This window comes from Cebus imitator, unplaced genomic scaffold, assembly GCF_001604975.1.
Source record: "Cebus imitator isolate Cc_AM_T3 unplaced genomic scaffold, Cebus_imitator-1.0 Scaffold509, whole genome shotgun sequence".
In the NCBI taxonomy this organism is placed as follows: Eukaryota; Metazoa; Chordata; class Mammalia; order Primates; family Cebidae; genus Cebus; species Cebus imitator.
The window spans coordinates 381,905-393,221 of record NW_016107824.1 but is presented as its reverse complement, the minus strand read 5'-3'; the positions used below and the strand labels follow the sequence as shown (position 1 = coordinate 393,221).

General features: G+C 63.3%; 1 protein-coding gene across 4 annotated transcripts in view; it reads left to right on the top strand.

Moving 5' to 3' along the window:
* The first annotated feature begins 9,057 nt into the window (after positions 1-9,057).
* LOC108292819 overlaps positions 9,058-11,317 on the top strand; it is a 4,823-nt gene continuing 2,563 nt past the window's right edge. Inside the window, exons 1-2 of one of the 4 annotated variants that reach the window (XM_037733258.1) lie at positions 9,058-9,158; positions 9,435-9,543. The gene's annotated coding sequence lies outside the window, so the exon portion shown is untranslated. The other 3 variants (XR_005197620.1, XR_005197622.1, XR_005197621.1) reach the window with 3 other exon arrangements.

Genomic DNA, 11,317 nt, shown 5'->3' with positions numbered 1-11,317 from the left:
TCCCTGAGTGCTGAGAACAGAGGCCTTGCCACCAGACCCCACCCAGGGCAGCCCTGCTCCCGAGGGGCCTCATGGGATCAGAGGGGCGGAAGCCACGCGGAAGCCCACCCCTCGTGGCCAGCCCAATGCTCCCTCTGATTAGCGGAAGAACTGCTTCCTCCTGTGGCCGGCAGGCTGTGGGCAGGGTGGAGGTCTCTCCCTCACCCCCAAAGGTCTAGCCCATCTCTCCTCTGAGGAGGGTACCCAATGTCACCCCAGGTGCCTGGACTCCTGGAAGAAGATGGGTTCCCATGCCACCCTGGAAACATTTGCCTGGTGGGCCCACCCGGCCCTCATCTGCCACGCCAGACACAGACCGAGTAATTTCACTTCCCAGTCCCTGGGTGGGTGGCAGCAGGCACGGTGGCGGAATGTTCCGACACCCACACACTGCACACTTCCGCTCGGGGCAGCTGGGCAGGGCGGCCGCTGAGAGCCTGAGCCCCTCGGAGTCTAAGGAGCACGGCCAGGGCCCAGCTCCTGGCATCTGGGGACGGCTGCGGACAGCGCCTCAGTTCTCACGGCCTGGGCTGCCGCTGAACCCCAGGGGGAGGCCCCCAGAGTGAAGGACACTCAGCAGCACTCTGAGCCTCCTCGCCACACACTGTGGGTGGTGGCCGGCCCCGGGAGCTCTCAACCTCCTTGATCCAGGCTGTGGGGGTGGGCCGGGCCTCAGGAGCTCCAGGCCCTGATCTGTGACACTCTCCTTGGGCCACGAGACAGGGAAGGGTTGTGACTCGCAGGGCAAGTGGTGCCTCTGAACACACCTTCCAGGCCATGGTGGGTGGGGAGAGGCAGGACGCTTCCAGAAGTAGGGGCCTGGCCTGAGGCCTCGTACCTTGCAAGACAGCCCTGGTGGTCCCGGCTCTTCTGGCAAGTCCCAGCAGCCTCAAGTCTCCCTGCCGTGCTGGACGGAGGGCCATGCGGGAACGAGGGAAACCCTCCTGTAGGTGCAGGGCCGGGGTCCCTGTGGGATGGCCTTGGATCTGCTGGGGCTGCTCTGTGGGACCCCGAGAGGGAACTTGGAGAGGCAGCTCCGGAGCCACAGCATCGGGACTGGGTTTTGCTCACATTGGAAGGTTTGTGAAGCCTGAAGGTCAGGGGCCAGGCGAGGCCACAGGACATACCTGCGTGGTGAAATCTCTCCTTGAGCCACTGCAGGCCTGGTCAGAGGGAGTTCACTCTTGGTGGAGAGAAAGGAGAAACATCTCCCACACCTGACGGGGAAGGAACAGGAGTGAGCTGCTGTGCCCACCTGGCCCACGAGGAGACTGAGGTTCAGAGAGGAACCCAGGGAGCCGGCAGGCAGCAGTCTGGCCCCAGCGCTGCGATGCTCCCCTTCCTGGGTCCTGGTTAGGGGCCTAGTCTAGTGGGACTCCCTGATAGCCGAGGGGCCACGCTGCCCCACAGGGCACCCTGGACAGCAGCTGCTGGCCACTCCCCACCCCCACCCCTGCGGGAAGCAGAGTCCAGGGCCGAGCCAGGCCGATCTCATGGGGCAGGGGACTGCGTGGAGCTAAGAACACGGCCAAGGCACCCGGCTCCCGCAGCCCAGAGGTGAGACCCAGGCCGAGGCCGGGGAGGCTCCTCTGTGCCCCTCCCACCAGGTCACTCCCTGAGCCCACCATGCCCCTGGGTCAGAGTTGAGGCTCTTGGGCAATCTCCTTTCCTGGAAGCCGAGAGTGCCCCTGGGTTACGTGGCGTAGCCTACCCGGCGGGTGGACCACGGTGGGGATGGTCATGCGCTCAGCAGGCCAGCCCACGTTTCCGGGCCGAGCGGCTGGGAAACCCCCGGGGCCAGGCCCTCCCCGCTCAGTCTCCCTTCCTCCTCTCGGGGCTGGCCTGGCTGGACCACACCTGGGCCGTGGCCATCTGCGCCCCTTTTCTCAGCCTCTTCCTCCTCGGGCCTCCTGGGACACTCTAGCACCCCAAGACATGAGTGAGGGTGCGGTGCGGAAGCCCTCAGAGACATCAGCCCTTCCTCCCGGGGCAGAGGGGAGACAGAACCCCCGTGCCGCGGATGCTTGCTCAGCCCCACAGTCGGGCCAGGTTTTGGCAGCCGGGACGCTGGATAAGGCCAAGGGCACCAGGCCCTTGGGCAGCCCAGTGGGCACAGCCCAGAAGAGGGGGGCACATGGCTGGTCAGGAGCAGGGTGGGGACCCCGCACCAGGCAGGCACCCCACATCCTTCTCAGCCCCTGGGCCTTCCCTTCCCTTCCTTGGCTGGGCTTCCTTGCTGCAATCAAAGAGCTCCCGGCACCTCCAGCCCCTGGGCCAGGGGACCCGGACCCCACCCCATGTATCCCCAGAAACTGAAGGGACGCTGTGGAAGGGGGCTGGACTTAGGCTTCCTGCTCCCAGGCAGGCGTGAGGCTCCTCAGAAGCCTGGCAGGGTTTCCAGGGGCGGGCCGCTCTGAGCTCATCTGCACAGAGCCCCGACTTCTGGCTCTGGGACCAGAGCGGGAGACATTGCCAGGGAAGAAGAGAGAGGGTAGAAAGTGGGGTGCTGGGGGGAGGGTAGAAAGCAGGGGCCGGGGAGCAGTGGGGGTAGAAGGCACCGGGCCAGCGTGGGGGTGCAGGTGGGGCCGGCCCAGGAGGCATGTGCGACCTGTCTCTCCAGGCCAGGGGTGCCGGCTTTGTCCCTGGATCAGCTCACACTCCCGGGAGCGGCCAGGCTGCAGGGGTCAAAGGTGACCGCAGACTCCAGCAGGTTCCCCAAGCCCAGAATCCCCCGTCTGGGACGTGTCTGGAGCATGGCCACCACCCTAAGCCCTCAAACATCCTCATCCAGCCACCCTTGAGGGTGGGGCCCAGGTAGAGAGGGGCTCCCCACTTTCTTGTGGGCCCCGTGTTTCCGTGGGGACACCCAAAACCCAGCAATTTTTCGGCTTCTCTCTAGGCCTTGGTGGGGCGCATGCCTGCAGGAGTGCTGGGCAGCCCTCCTGCCCCGCCTCTCCCCAGCTCCCACAGACTCACTCCCTCCCTCCCACCGCAGCCCTGCAGCCACCATGGCTGCCTGGCTCCGTCACCCTCCTCTGTCAGACCCCATCCTTGTCCACAGCCCGTCCTTCCACCCTCTGTGCTCTGGGACCCTACTTGGTCCGCTCCATGCCCCTTCATCGTGGGGTGTCTCACACGCTTCTGTGGTTCTCACAGCCTCTCTGGGGCTATGTGGTCCCAGATGCCCACCCCCACCAGGACCCTGAAAATCCTCCACCTCCCCTGTCTGTGGGTCCCCATTCCTGTCACCCTGCCCTTCCTCACTCCAGGCTGGACACAGCCACGCCCCAAGGGCTGCCCCGGCTCTGCCTGCCCCACCTGCTGTCTCCCTGGTGATTGAAGCTTTGGAGTGCCACGGCCAAGCCCTGGAGGACTAGGCTGGAGTCGCTGAACAGTCCCTCCCACAAAACCGCCAGATTCCCAGGGGAGCAACAAGGCCCCTGTGTGGGCGCGGATGAGGGGCACAGGGAGGCCATCTTTGCCAGGAATCTCCCATCCGCCCTGGGGCTTCCCGCTCCTCACTATGGAGCTGGAGGCTGGAGGTCAGCGTTCCCACAGAGCCCAGCACCCCTTCGCCCTCTGGGTAACCAGACCTTGAAAATCACCAGGAACCTTCCCGGGTGCAGTGGCCTCGGCTGTTAGTCCAGGGCCCTGGCGAGAGGATGCTGGCCAGTGAGGCCAGGTCTCAGCCACTGGCCCGTGGAGGCCGGGGATTGGCTAAGGGGCCGGCTCCCAGCTGCTACTTCACTTCTTCATATTTTTCTATCATAAAGTGTTTTTCCTCCTCTTAGAACTTCTCCCCAGGTGGCTCCTGTGCTTCATTTGGGGTGTGCGTAGGTGAAGACGGAGTCAGCACTCCTGAGGCAGGAGAGACCAGGGTGGGGAAGGCCACGGGGCAGGCAGGAGCGAGCGCTCGTTGGGTGCCCCCCGGTGAGCACATGGAGGGTGGGTGGCTGCTGGTCATGGGAGCAAGTATGGAGCAGAGCCCACGGGAAAGTGTGGACCCCACTGGGAAAGTGCGGACCCCAGCGGGAAGTCAGGGACACACTCTGGGAAATCAGGGCCGCGCCACGCACTGGGAGGGTCGTCAGGGCCGCGCCACGCACTGGAAGGGTTGTCAGGGCCGCGCCACGAACCGGGAGGGAAGTCAGGGCCGTGCCACGAACCGGGAGGGAAGTCAGGGATGTGCCACGCGCCGGGAGGGTAGTCAGGGATGTGCCACACACCAGTTCAGATGCTTCCAGTGTCCACTGGGCTCCCCGCCCACTCCGGGAGAAGGTGGGAGCTCAGGGGCACCCTCAGCAAGGTGCTGTGTCCACACCCGGGGGCGGTTTCTGATGGAGGAGGGGATTTGCAGGAGGAGGGGAGAACCCCAGGAAGAAGGAAAGGCCCCAAGGCCCATCACGGGGCCACCATGCTGGACTAAGCAACAGCGCAGGGGTGCATGTGGCAGACGTGGGGCTCGGATTTCATCCTGCAGGCCTGCGTGTGCCCAAGAGCCAGCCTGGGATCCCTTGAACGCATGTGTGCCGATGTCCTAAAAGCCCATGAAAGCAGCTGAACCTTTCCTGACATCGCAGAAGGCAGCAGGAGGAGGCCGCACACCGACAGGCTAAGATCCCAAAGCCCCGTCATCACTGTGATGTGGGCAGGGGACAGGGCGCAAGTCCCACCGACAATTCCAAAAGAAAGCTTCACACGCAAACCCAAAGCACGTCAATCCGCTGAGCCTTCATTTTCTTTTTTTGAGACAGGGTCTCACTCGGTCTCCCGGGCTGGGGTGCAGGGGTGTGATCTGGGCTCACTGCAGCCTCGGCCTCCCAGGCTCCAGCGATTCTCACACCTCAGCCTCCCAAGTAGCTGAGACTGGTGGCGTGCAGCACCATGCCTGGGTATTTTTTTGTATTTTTAGTAGACATGGGGTCTCACCATATTGCTCAGGCTGGTCTCAAACTCCTGGGCTCAAGCGATCCACCTGCCTTGGCCTCCTGCAGGCATGTACCGGCATACCCAGTGAGATCCACTTTCTTCACACGCCAACAAAATGAGCAGCCCTGGGAGGCGGCGGTGATGGGGGGTGGGGAGTGGGGGGGTGGGGGGGCAGAGGCAGGCCAAGTCCTCACACATGGGGAGATGGTTCTTAACAGATGCCCTAAGGCAAGCACTAGAAAATTAAAACAGGGTAAATATCTCTCTAGCAACTAGTGAAAAGTGGAGTGAAATGTGGCACAGCCACCGGGAGCTAGAAAACAGCAAACACAGCGAAACAGGACACCCGCCATCCTGAGATGACGGGAGCAAATCCAGCGCTGGTGAGAGCAGAGCGAGGAACGAGCAGATTTGCCCCGGCGCCATTTGCCTATACGTTCTGAGTTAATGTTGGTGTAAGTCATGAGATTTAGGTCAAAGTTCCTTTTTTTTTGCCTCTAGAGGTCCGATTCTTCCAGCACCATTTGTTGAAAAGCTATTTTTCCACTGAATCGTTTTTACACCTGTGTCAAAAATCAGGTGGGCATATTTGTGTGCATCAGTTTCGGGGGGTTTTCTGTTCTGTTCCGTTGGTTGGCAGTCTACCCGGCTGCCCACATGCCACTTTCTCAATATTGTCACTGTGGAGAAGGTTTTAACATCCACGCCAGCTAGAGTGATGACCCCACTCTTTTCTCCCTTGCTTCAGGGGTTTTTTTTTTTTTGAGTCTCACTGTCGCCCAGGTTGGAGTGCAGTGGCGCAATCTCGGCTCACTGCAACCTCCGCCCCCTGTGTTCAAGTGATTCTCCTGCCTCAGCCTCCTGAGTAGCTGGGATTACAGGTGTGCATCACTGCGCCCAGCTAACTTTTGTATTTTTTAGTAAAGATGGGGTTTTACCACGTTGGCCAGGCTGGTCTCGAACTCCTGACCTCCTGATCCGCCCGCCTCAGCTTCCCAAAGTGCTGAGATGGCAGGCATGAGCCTCCATGCTCGGTCAAGATTGTTTTAAGTATTCTAGGTCCTTTGCCTTTCCTCATAAATTTTATTTTTTTCTTTTATCTTCTCAATCCCCACCCTTAACCCAAGCCCCCAGCAACCACCACTCTACTCCCAGCTTCTAAGAGGGGTTGACGTAGCTAGACTTCACGAATACGTGAGATGGGTGGTGTGTGTCTTTCTACACCCATCTGATTTTACTTAGCATGACATCCTCCAGGCTCGCCCACGGTGCTGCTCCTTTTTGAGGGCTGCATAGTACTCCACCGTGTGTGTCCCACATTTTCTTCATCCATCCACTGACAGGCAGAAAGTCAAAGGTGGGGCCTGTCTCCACTGTCCCACCAACACCCTAACAGCCTCCCCTCGGCCACTCTCCCACTGGTCTTCCTGTTGTGGAGGCCAGGCTGCCCAGGGAGGCTGAGGCTGGAGGCAAGATTTGGCCATCTTTGCCAGGGCTCAGGGACGCAGCCTCATCTCAGGCTGGAAGGGCCGGCAGAGGCTGCTAGACCAATGCTCCGAAGCCCCGTGGGCCAGGAGGGGCCAGGGAGGCCACAAGCTGTGGAAGAGGAGGTCTCCAGAGGGTCAAGGGATACGCCCTATGTGCCTGCCCTTGGGGCCCCGACCCCTCTGCCCGTGGCAGGAATCCAGCCTTCCTTCTGACCCTGCATCCCAGGCTTGGGGCCCAACCACCCTGTGAGACAGACACCCCTGGGGACCTGGGTGCCAGGGCAGGGAGAGGCCGCCCCCCATCGACGCATACCTTTGACAGTCCAGGTCATCTACGGGGTGACGCTGGACATGACAGCCTTTCCCTACCCCCAAGTCAGGCAGGGTTCAACTGGGGTTAAGGCTAACCGGTGCTCCTGTCCCTCCCCGCCCCCAGCAGTGGGGGCCCTCCTGCTGGCTGCCCTGAAAGCTTCGGCTTCAGTCCGTCAGCGTTTCTCACAGCAGCGTCTGCGCCGTTCAGGTCACTGTGGCGGGAGCACCTCTGCTGTGTGTGAAGCTGAAAGCAGCTGAGGCTTGGTGGCAGCTTGGGTTGCCAGTGGCCACTGAGCCCGGGCATGAGACTCCAGGCCCTGGTGAAGGAGCCGGGCAGGAAGGGCTGGTGGGGCAGGAGGTCCTAACACAGCCCCCACCATCTCAGACTGGCCTGGGAGGAGGGAAGGAGGGAGGGAGGGAGGGGATCCCTGCATCAGAGGGAAGGAGGGAGGGAGGGAGGGAGGGAGGGGATCCCTGCATCACCTGGGAGGAGGGAAGGAGGGAGGGAGGGAGGGGATCCCTGCATCACTGGGAGGAGGGAAGGAGGGAGGGAGGGAGGGGATCCCCGCATCACTGGGGGGTTAAAGGAAGGCTCTGTGCCTCCAGGGTGCTTGTTAGCTCTGCTGATCCCCGCTGAGTGCCCCCATCTGAGCCTTCCCTTCTCTTCTAGACGAGCTGAGAACGGGAGGAGGGTGCAGAGGGGGACAGTGTGCCGGCCCCTCTCCCGGCTCCTGCACCTCACATCACATGCCACCTGCAGTGGTCACAGTGGGCCCCAGACCTCAGGTCCTGATAGGTGGCCATGGCGAGCCACAGAGCCACCTCCAGGACCCTCAGGAGGTGCGTCCAGGCTGAGGGGACAGCGGGGGCCCCAGCGGAGGAGCTCCCGGAACATTCTGGGGCAGCGAGGGGGTCTGTGTGGTGGAGCAGAGTGAGCCCAGGGAGGCAGCAGGGGCCCCAAGGTCAGCTGAGTAGCCCAGGCTCCTCACCTCCCGTGGGGTTAGGCTGTGCCTTCTAGGACCTCCTCCAGCCCGGGGCCTGGCCGTGCTGATGCAGAGGGAGACCCAGGGGCCTGAGGTCAGAGGCTGTGGCCTAAATGTAACCTGTGAGCAGGCGCTGCCTGGGTGGCCTCGAGGATGGGAGGGTGCAGGCCCAGGGTGGGAGGGTGGGGACCTGTGAGATGGGGGCTGTTGGCAGGGGCGGGGAGGGCCGCAGCCGCAGGGCAGAAGCCACAGGCAGGAGCCACCGCTCACTCCCTCGCTGGTGTTCCTGCAGCAGGGCCCGGGGAAGAGGACGGGACTCTGCTGGGGGTGGGGTGGCCCCAGGAGCCCAGCCACACAATCTGGCTGTGCGGTATCCAGGCATTGAGAGGATCTCAGGGCCGAGTCTCGGGGTCAGCCCTGGAGGGTGTTGGCATCCTGGGCTGAGGCTCCTTGCTTGTCCATTTCGGGGCACTCCAGGGGTTCTGAAGCTCACTAAGGTTGTCTTTAGTGGGTTGGATAAAGATAGTCAACACTCAGAAGAGCAGCGCGGTGCCTGAAAATGCCGGGAAGAGGCGTCTGCCACCAGGCGACCAGCGGCCAGGGTGGCCGCTTTCAGGAGAGCAGGTCTGAGGGGCTGGTGACGCAGATGCAATGTCTCCGCACCAGGACCCCGCGGGGCGAGGGGCCCTCACTCCGCCCTCCAGCACCCGCCCGGCCTTGCTCCTCCCACTGCAGCGCCTGTGAGTCGCAGGGAGACGGGCTTGGGTTGTCTTCTCAGGTGACGAGCTGGCCATCAGGGCAGGGCGGCTGCTCCCTGGGCTCCTCCGGCCTCTTCACCCCCCTTTCGGAGGGAGCCGCCTCCTCCTCAGGGCTCAGACGCCAGCTCCACCTGGAGGTGCCGGTCACCCCACCCAGAAAGAGGGGCTGGATGCTTGGCTCCCGGCTCTCTCCCCAACCCCTGTCCCTGATGCCCAGAAGTTGTCACCTGTGTCTTCAGGGTCAGCACGGATGCACGTAACCAGCCTGGGGTTCAAGCAAGGGAGGTGGCGGAGACGGTGGGGTCTGCACGAAGCAGGCGCCTGGCTGAGGCTCTGTCCCACCCCCTGTCCTCAGCCTGAGGCTGACCTTGACCTTCATGTCCAATTGGGATACCCTAACCCCTCAGACATAGGTCAGGACTCTGGCAAACCCCCCGGTTGTCCCGCCAGACTCTTGGCTGGCCTTGCTGTCTCATCGACCACCGCATTGGCATGGGGCCAGGGTTGGCACTCAAATAAATGCCTTTTAGGAGAAGGAACGTAGGAGGCTGGGTGCGGTCACCAAGGCAGACGGGCAGGGGCGGAGGGAGGCTGGGCAGGTGATAGGGTGGCCGGGCCACAGCGTGCCCCAGGGGGCCTGGCTGGCGAAGGTGAGCCCAATCAGAAGGCAGTATGACGTGACGTGGGTCTGCGTTTTCTCCTCTTCTTCCTGGTGGCTTACATAAGAGGGGGGGCAATGGGGGCGGCAGGGACACGGCTTCAGGCTGAGGTTCCCCCACTCAGCGAAGCCCTTTCTCTTCTCTCTGCCCCCGCCTGCTTGGGGCATTCTTGGCTGGATCTGCTCCTGACAGAAGGGATGCGTGTTGCCAGGGGCGGGGGCTTGGCGTGTGTGCACGCGAGAGTATGTGTGTGTGTTTAAGATACAGAAAAAAGAAGCGTGCCTATACTCTGCCGCGAGGCACTGGCCAGACTCCATCCGTGCCAAGTCCCCTCCGAGCCAGCGCCGGGGACTCCGGAGGCACCAGGAGGAGGAAGGTACGGGCGGCGTGCGGTGAGGATGGACGCATGCCACCGACGTGTGCCAATGGCTGCACGCGCCAAACACCCACCCACAAAACCCCACGATCGCTGGCAGCCGTGGCGGGAGGCGGCCGCCGTTGGCAGAGGAGCCGGGGAGGGCAGGTGGATCCCAGCAGCGGCAGCGCAGGTAAAGGGTTCGGGCTCGAGGGCTGTGGGTACCTGGCACCTTCATTGGGTGCCAGAGGCCGGGGTGGGATCACAGCCTGGCTCTGGGTTGCAGGGCGTGGCAGTGTTGAGGAGGGCTGAGTCCCATGGGGGGTCTGGGCCAGCCTGGTAGGCGACGCCTCCTCCCGGCTCCCCCAGCGCCACCCTGGGGCATGTTTGCCTGGGCGTGCTTGGCCCTTGTCCTCCAGGGAGCTAGGCTGGGCGGGCTGGGTGGGGCCAGCACGGGATGCCCATGGGGGCTGCGTGTTGGGCTTTCCTCTGGGGTCTCACGGCTTTGTCACCTCCGCCTGATGCACTGGGGCTCCCAGGGCCAGCGCCCCAGATGGTCCCTGAATGTTGGGTGCACTCCCCAGGCATGGGCTGGCAGGGTGGGCTGCAGGGCAGCACCTCAGGGTCCAGGGTTCCTGGGGAGCACGCCTGCCCTCCCTCCCATCTTCCCAGAGCCCCCTGCCCCACCTCTTGCAGCCTGGCTGTGCGGAAGGATGGGATGGACGCCAAATGTGCCGTAGCAGGAGTGTGGGTGGCGGTGCCCCGAGCCCGGCCGCTGAGAACGGGAAGGAGCCTGGGGTGAGGGACTCCCCAACAGCTGCAAGGCAAAGTCCTGCTGCCCTTCCCACAATTACAGGCGGGCAGAAAGAGCTGGGGGCCGTGGGAGGGGGGATTTTCACCTTTAGAAAGGTGGGCAGCCCCCAGGTGGGCTGGCGTGGAGCTGGCAGGGCTGGGAGTGTTAGTCCGGGTGTCTGGCTGTGGCCCCTCGGGGTGATCCATGGCAAGCAGCATCAGCTGGCAGAGGCTGGCACAGACCCACGCCCTGGCAGGGGCAAGGCACAGAGGGGCCCTGGCCATGTGGGGGATCCGTGCTGGCCACCATCCCAGCCATTGCTCTGGGCAGCCAGTCCAGTCCCAGAAAGAAGGTTCCAACTGAGGGGTGATGGGAGCACATGGGCAGGGCTGGGGGAGAGGCATCGGGTGACCGGGAGGAGGCTGGGCTCGAGGACTTTAAAAATCCAAGCCTGGAGCCTGGCTGGCCCACAGGAGCCTCCACCCTGAAGGGGCTAGGAGGGGGCTCGGAGGCCAAGGTCAGGATCCTGGGCTGGGCTGAGGGGCAGGGAGGGCTGAGGGAGGTGGAGGAGGGCAGCAGCGGTGTGGTCCAGATGCCCAGGGGTCAGGGCAGAGGCCGGGGACACAGAGTCCTGGGGTCAGGGCAGAGGTTGGGGACACAGAGTCCCGGAGTCTGAGCAGAAGTTGGGGACACAGGGTCCTGGTGTCAGGGCAGAAGTCGGGGACACAGGGTCCTGGGGTCAGGGAAGAGATGGGGGACACAGGGTCCTGGTGTTGGGCAGAGGTTGGGGACACAGGGTCCTGGGGTCAGAGCAGAGGTTGGGGACACAGAGTCCCGGAGTCTGAGCAGAAGTTGGGGACACAGGGTCCTGGCGTTGGGCAGAGGTCGGGGACACAGGGTCCTGGCGTTGGGCAGAGGTTGGGGACACAGGGTCCTAGGGTCAGGGAAGAGACGGGGGACACAGGGTCCTGGGATTGGGCAGAGGTTGGGGACACAGGGTCC